This window comes from Asparagus officinalis, chromosome 5 (genome assembly GCF_001876935.1).
Source record: "Asparagus officinalis chromosome 5, Aspof.V1, whole genome shotgun sequence".
Classification (NCBI taxonomy): domain Eukaryota; kingdom Viridiplantae; phylum Streptophyta; class Magnoliopsida; order Asparagales; family Asparagaceae; genus Asparagus; species Asparagus officinalis.
This window is the reverse complement of record NC_033798.1, coordinates 90,632,882-90,640,829: the sequence shown is the minus strand read 5'-3', so window position 1 is coordinate 90,640,829 and position 7,948 is coordinate 90,632,882.

Sequence of the window (7,948 nt, the reverse complement as noted above, 5' to 3'; positions counted from 1 at the left end):
GGGGGGGGGGGGCCTAAATATTCTATAACCTATGTCAAACACTGTAGTTAAGTATTTGACATCAACAACGACCTAGGCGTTGAACTTGGCACCTAGAGTTTAGGTGCTTAGGGTGGAGCCTATATTGCGTCTAAGTATTTTTTTTAATTACAATCAATGTTATTAAAATGGTGATGGAGGAGATTTTGCTGAAGATCAGAGGAGTCGGAAGAGGTGTTTATTGTCAGTGGAGGAGTCCAAATGAGTTTGAAGGAGGTTAGAGGATGTGCATGCATCAACAGAGGAAATCACGATCAAGACCTAGTGATGCAATCTGCATAAGCGATCTTCACTTCCATTGGTGCTCTCAAGAACTAGGCTGCCTAGGAACCGCCTAGGAAGAAGCATAAGCAGGCTAGGCAAAATCTTTGTAAAATATTTCATCCACCTAAATTTTACTGCATATGCGTGATCTTTTTAAAACATTTCATCCACCTAAAATGTTAATGTATGAAAAACATATGAGACTATTAATCACAATGAAGTACCGGATGATAAGTAAGAGTTCTATTAGAATCATTCGTATATGGGATGGTCTACAATTTCTAAACTAATCCCCTAATCCCTCCTTAATTCATTTAGTGCTTTTTCAAACAAGCGCATACACAAAATTAGCACGTGTATTAGTTTATCAGTGTATCTATTTCCTTAGAACTAATTGTTAGGATGTAGTCCATACAATAGCTCTTGTTTAACAAATAGTAAACTCTAATTTGACAATAATACCTGTTTGATATGATATAGCACAAGTGAAAATAGGTATAGGAAGGTTACGAGGCGAAACGATGTAAAAATTAGCATTTACATTGATTTCAGCCTTGGAATCATCAATTGTCTATGATGAGCCATCGATGGTGTACAATGAGCATTAACAAAATTATAGAAAGTTGATTTTAAACAATTGATAGTTTGCGATAAATCATCAATGGTCACCACACCTCATTGATGGTGTATGGTGACCAATTACATATTTCCAAAAATTCAAAATTAAACTATCCATGATCTACATGCACCCATCATCAATGCTTACGTAGCCATCGTGAGTAACCATCAATGGTGATGATGAGTTTTGGCAGATTTGAGAGTTAATCACAACCGTTCGTTAATCCCTTTCATCTCAAACTTCTGCTATGATTTGCATATCTCTTTCTTAATTTATGAGAGGCTATATAAGATTGAAAGAGATAATATTTAAGGTGAGTTCTAGAGTTTGAAAAGAGAGTGCTTTTGGAGAGAACGTGAAGAGAATTTCTAGGGTTTGTGAAAGAGGTTTTATTGGAGATTAGTACCACCAGAGCCTTAACAAACTCTTTCTCGTTGCCTCAACATTTTCGAATCATTTTAGCAAGAGGAGTTGTGCTTTGACTCAATATCTACATCATTCTTCATCGAGCTTCACTTTAATCTTTTAAAGAATGGTTTGCTAATCAAAATGGCTGTAAAATATTTCTGATTTTATACTTAAACTATTTTTATTGTTTATTTAAACTTATTTTTACGGCATATTCAGGCCAGTGTTAATTAAGGTTTACGATGTGCTCCACTCAGTAATAATTGAGGGTTTGGCTAACTAGGACTAGGTGTTACTCATTGTTGAAAGTTAGATTAGACGACTAGTTTCGAATAGATTTTAAGGTGATGCTTTTTGTAAGCCTACCGAATCGGCTTGTGATTCAGGAGAACTCTTGGCATAACGATGACGCCCTTTTGTGAGAAGAAAGAGTAGATGTAGGATTATTATCCGAACCACTATAAAAATCTTTTGTGTTTCTTGGTTGGTTTTTAGTTTGGTTGGTCGCTTATATTTTGCTATATTTCTACTGCATATTCTGTGTTTTATTGAAAAATTGTAGCAAACCTACTCAAGCCCCTCTCTAGACTTACATCTCATATCTAACAAGAGGTATTAGAACCTTATTACCCATCTTTAGAATTTACAATCTAGGGTAGAGATATTTAGTTTGATCGTTGCAGTGGCTTTTCCTAAGAGACATACTATGAAAAGATCCCCACTTTTCGATAGGATAAACTATACCTATTAGAAAATACAAAGGAAGCCTTTTTATTGTCTAGAGATTATGATGTTCGGAGTAAGTGTAAAGAATAGCTATAGTGAACCCAGTACCATTTTAGAAGAGGTCACCATTGTTACTCCTAGAGATAAGTGGATCACCCAGGATAAAAGATTTATTCTTTGAATGCTAAAAATATGAATCTCTTTTTAATTCCTTATCTACTGAAGAACTTAGCTTTTTTTAAATTGTACTACTACAAAAGAAATCTAAAAATTCTAAAAGTTACATACAAAGAGGCAAAACTCACAACACTTATGAACAAGTATGAAAATTCTAAGATGAAGGGCTCGAAGAGTATTTAGGATATGTTCACTCGGTTCACAAACATTGTGAACAAATCTGAAGCTTTGGGAAAAGAGTATGACAACAAAGAATTTTTGTAAAACCCTAACAGTTTGAATAAATTGTAACAAATAGTATTAAGTATGTTATATGGTTATAAATAACATATTCGGTGTTTGAGTATGCTAGGGATTGATTTGAGATCAATCCAATGTATATATGTTAGTATAGATGGAAAACATGCATGAAAACATGCACAAACTTGTTTCTAGGCTGTTAGTAGTCGACTACTACTCAAAGTAGTCGACTAACCAGCTTAGTAGTTGACTACTCTGAGTAGTAGTCGACTATCGGGGCTGTTTCTAGTTTTTCTTTCAGATTTCGGGTTGGATTTGGTTTATATCCGAATCCAAGTTGTTATATCTCTTTTCTATACGTTTAAACCTTATTTTCAAAGAGAAAATTTATGAGAATAGCAGCCACCTTCTTCCTCAAACCCTAAACTCTAGTTTGTGAGTTTTGAGAGAGTTTTGAGGCTTTTTTCGAGAGGAAGGTGAAGTTTTGGCATCATGGTTGTGTTAAACCCTAGAGGGGGGGGGGGGGGATTAGGGTCTTATGCTAATCTAATCCGATTAAATGCCAATTAAAATTAATTAACAAGCATATTCTTGCAAGATAGATATACAAGAGTTATGTGCAAGAATATGCAATATACACAATGAGATATATCCTATATGATGAATATATATATGCAAGGATATATACAAACTAACACAAGGGGTAAACAATCTAAACAAGATAGTGGATGATATAGATAATGAGCTAATGACAATGGCGATATAAGATATAAACATAAATATGAATGAACGCCAAAGCACACTCAAACAAGCAATATGATCACGGAGTTCGGACCTTCCGTCCTACGTCTCCGCTCCCCACTCCCGGGGAGAAATCCACTAACACAATCCGGTTTGGAAGCCGGAACTTCTTCTACACACTCGGTTTTCTAGCTAACCGAAAACTCTACAACTCACACTCTTGCAATCACACTCTACACCCACTAAGTGTTGGACCTAGCCGTGTCTCCCTCAAGTGCTCGGTTACAACCTCTCCCTAGGCACGTCAACCGACGCCACTCCTCTTGGGACGATCCCCGACTCTCACCACACACTCCTCACTCGGTGTACAAGTGTATTACAAAGTGATTCTCATGATAAGCACAAATTAACAAATGATTGTTCTCTCTAACAAGGTGAGAACTCAATTAGGCTCAACTCAATGTCACACTATCCCACAACCCAATTATATAATGTATGCAAATACAATAAGCTCAATGGTTGTGTGTGCAAACAAAGAGTAAATCAAATCAAACTAAACTCAATATAAAACTAGCTTTAATAGAAATGATAATCAACAAATAATTATAAATAAAAGCTAGACTTGAGTTTAGGAAAACTTCTCTAGATCAAGATGGAGAGATGGAGATATGAAGCCCAAACAAGAAGATGATCTCCTCCACTTGTGAAAATAATCTTCAAACCAAACAAACACTAAAACTCACTTAAACCCTTGTTTAAAACTCTTTAAACTTGTTTAAAACATTTCTTGAGTTACCTTAGAGGTATGAGGGCATGGGGTATATATAGGCTCATGAAACAACCCCAAAAACCAATAAAAACACCCCCAAAACATTAAAATAAACAAAAAAACAGAACTAGCTGTTACTGTAGCAACGGTCGGATGCTACAGTACTTCGGTCGACCGGTACGGTCGACCGGATTACTGTAGCAGTGCGCAGCTGTTTTGTAAAATCAATTTAAAATAGTAAATGAACTCCAAAAATTATGAAATTTTGTGAGAATGTTCTAGACATGTAGAAGATCAAATGATCGGTCGACCGGTGCGGTCGAAAACTGACATATTCAAAAACTGTTTTGCTGATTTTAAAATGCTGTTTAAAAATATCAATTAAATTCCAAAAAATATAAAACTTTGGGGAATGATTGTAGACATGATAATAAACATGCTACAGTGATTGGTTATCAGAAAGGACCTCCAAATGAAAATATCATCATTTTACAAAATAGTCCAAAACATGAAAATATGAGATAGTTGAATTTTGATGTTTTGACTAACTTTTGAAACTTTGTGAAATGTTTTTATAGACTTAGTAAAACATGTATAAACTGATATTGAAGTCTATAAACTAAGAATACAATATTTTTATAAAATTACATATTCTATGCAATAAGTACTAAAACACAATAGAGTATGTAATATCATAAAAACCAAAACACATGTATGTATATATATAACTATATATATGCATAGAAACCAAAACTTATGTATATATATATAACTATATATATATACGAAGAAACCAATAAAATGTGTGTGTATATGATATTGAGCTTAAGGTACTTAACACACATAATATAAACCTATACTAAATATACCCAAGCTTGATGAAGGTCTTCAATGAGCATGACTTGGTAAACTTTGCGGAAGAAGCTTGTAATTGGATCTTTAACTTGAATTAACATTGCTTCACTACATAAATCCGCCAACCTCCATTTGATATGATCGTTAAAGCTCGATTCCATCCATCCTCCAACTCGTTGTTTGCCTAGAATAAATACAAAAATAAATTATTTGTAAATCATCATCAAAACAAGAAGGCCAACAATCTCTCCCTTTTTGATGATGATAAACAATTTACAAAAAGGATATATGCATGAAAGGAAATGAATATATAAATTACAATTCACATGCATATAAACAAGAAAGAGAAAGAATATACATATACTCACAATATTTCTCCCCCTTTGACAACATCAAAAAGGGGACAAAAAGAATAAGAGAGCAAAAACTCCCCTATCAATAAGCACGGGTGAGTATCAAACATAAAAAGATATAGGGATTGCTCCCCCTATCAAAAAGCCATATAGAATATAGATAAAGAAAGATCATGGCAAATATGTGAGCGAGCATAAATGAAAAGATATGCTAAGCGAGCAAGCATAAATAATATGCCAAAAATCACTCACATTTAAGAGATAATGAGAGCATATATAAATATATCAAGATGAACATATTGTCTCATATCATAAAAGCCAATGTATAAAATAGATTTATGAAATCAAAAGAAGAGAAACATGAAAATCATGTAAAAAGTTTTCAAATGAAAACAAATCAACCAATTGAAATCATAAATCAAAGTTTAAATCATAAAACCAAATCATCATTGATTTTCAAAAAACAAGAGAGGCAACTATATCTAGCTATTGAGCTAGTATTATGAAATCAAAAGAAGAGAAACATGAAAATCATGTAAAAAGTTTTCAAATGAAAACAAATCAACCAATTGAAATCATAAATCAAAGTTTAAATCATAAAACCAAATCATCATTGATTTTCAAAAATCAAGAGAGGCAACTCTATCTAGCTCTTGAGCTAGTATTAACCCATATGAACATTTTAGCATCCGGTAAACATGATTTGGGAATAAACACCCAATAAATCCGGAGGGTTATATAAGTACAAACCTCTCATCAAAACAAAACAAATAATCATGAAAACAAAAGATTTTATCAATTATAAATTGTTTTCATATAAAAAGATTTCAAAGCATAATTTTCAAAACCAAGACAAAGAATGATAAAAACATTAAAATTCTTAGTTTGAAAATCAAATTTGTTTTGGTACCCAAGAACTTTTGGTACCAAAAGATTTAGGGACATGACCCCTATCATTTAAGCTCAAGGCCCTAGGGTTATGAACCCTCTTAGGTATATGTGGTGCACTAACATGGTCAAAACAATATTCATTCAAATGACCCTTCCGATTGCAATTTGTGCAATGAAAGAGATCCATTTGTTTTTGTGGACCATTAGCTCGTGCACGGGAATCATTTGCAAATAAGGATTTTCTTTTAAAATTATTTTGCAAATGAGAAATATTCTTAAACAATGGTCTATTTGGAACATAATGCAATTTAGAAGCTTTTTGTATATCAAAACAAAATTTTGCAAGATGTCCAAACCTACCACAAACATCACATTCAAAAACATGTGGTCTATTGGAAGCATTTGTCAAATGAGATTTTCTTTTCAAATCAAAGCAATATTTGGCCAAATGACCAAAACGACCACAATGATCACACTTGAACACACTAGCATGCTTATGATGAACTTTGTGAGAATGAGCATGTGAATGTGTAAGTGTACAAGATGAAGAAGCTATATGAGATGCACAAGGAACATTAGAATTCTTATGTTTGTGTGCATCATAACAAAACTTAGCTAAATGACCTTGACGGCCGCAAATAGAACACTTATAAGTTTTGCTATACATGTGTGCATAATGAGTAGATGATTTTGATTTAGTCTTGGCACACATGTCCATAAGCCTCTTATGATTATTAATGCATATTTTCAAAGTTGAATCTAAAGATGAAATACTATTTTTCATAAGATTCAAATCTTCATTTTTAGGCACATATGCATTTTTAGAAGTAGAACATAAATAGTTATTTATAAAAGAAGCTGTATCATTCTTTATGTTCTCTACTTCTAACATGGCATCAATCTTAGCATGAGATAAGCTAGAAATGGATGATGATAATTTCTCATTTTCCAATTTTAACATATCATTACTTTCTTTAAGAGCAACATTTTCTTTGGAAATGATATCAAAATTGGAAGCTAGCTTCTCATGATCGGATTTTAAAACATCATGCTTGCTTTTTAAATCATTAAAATCATTTTACAATTTGTTAAAGGCATGCAATAATTTTTCACTAGCACACGCAAGTTCATCACTAGATAAATCATTAGTTGTTTCGAACTCGCAAACCTCACTAGGGCTATCGCCTAGTGGCCGTGTGCATGAAGCTCCTTAGAACTTGAAGCGAGATCCTCCAAAGCTTGTCGGATCGCCTCCAGAAGTCCATTGTGCATAGGGGAAATTAATGAATTTGGGAGCAACATTTGATTCATAGCCTAAACGAAATACATTTATATTCATGATATATGAGTGAATATATGCAAGCAAGACAAATGTAATCATAACTAGATTAGCACAAATACAATAACTTGGATCTTTAACTCAAGGCGGTTAGTCCTTAAATCAAAGAGCACCAAGCTCTGATACCAATTGTTAGACCCTAGAGGGGGGGGTGATTAGGGTCTTATGCTAATCTAATCTGATTAAATGCCAATTAAAACTATGGACTGAAGCTAACAATACCACAGCCTACCTAATCAACCGCGGTCCCTCAGTTCTCTTGAATGGTGGAATACCTAAGTAAACCCTTTTGTTAGACCCTAGAGGGGGGTGATTAGGGTCTTATGCTAATCTAATCCGATTAAATGCCAATTAAAATTGATTAATACGTTATCCTAGCAAGTATGAAATACAACAATATATGATCTAGGATAAGCAATATGAACAATGAGATATATCCTATATGATGAATATGTATATATGCAAGGATATATAAACAACACAAGGGTAAAATAAACAATCTACACAAGTGATAGGGTAATATGATG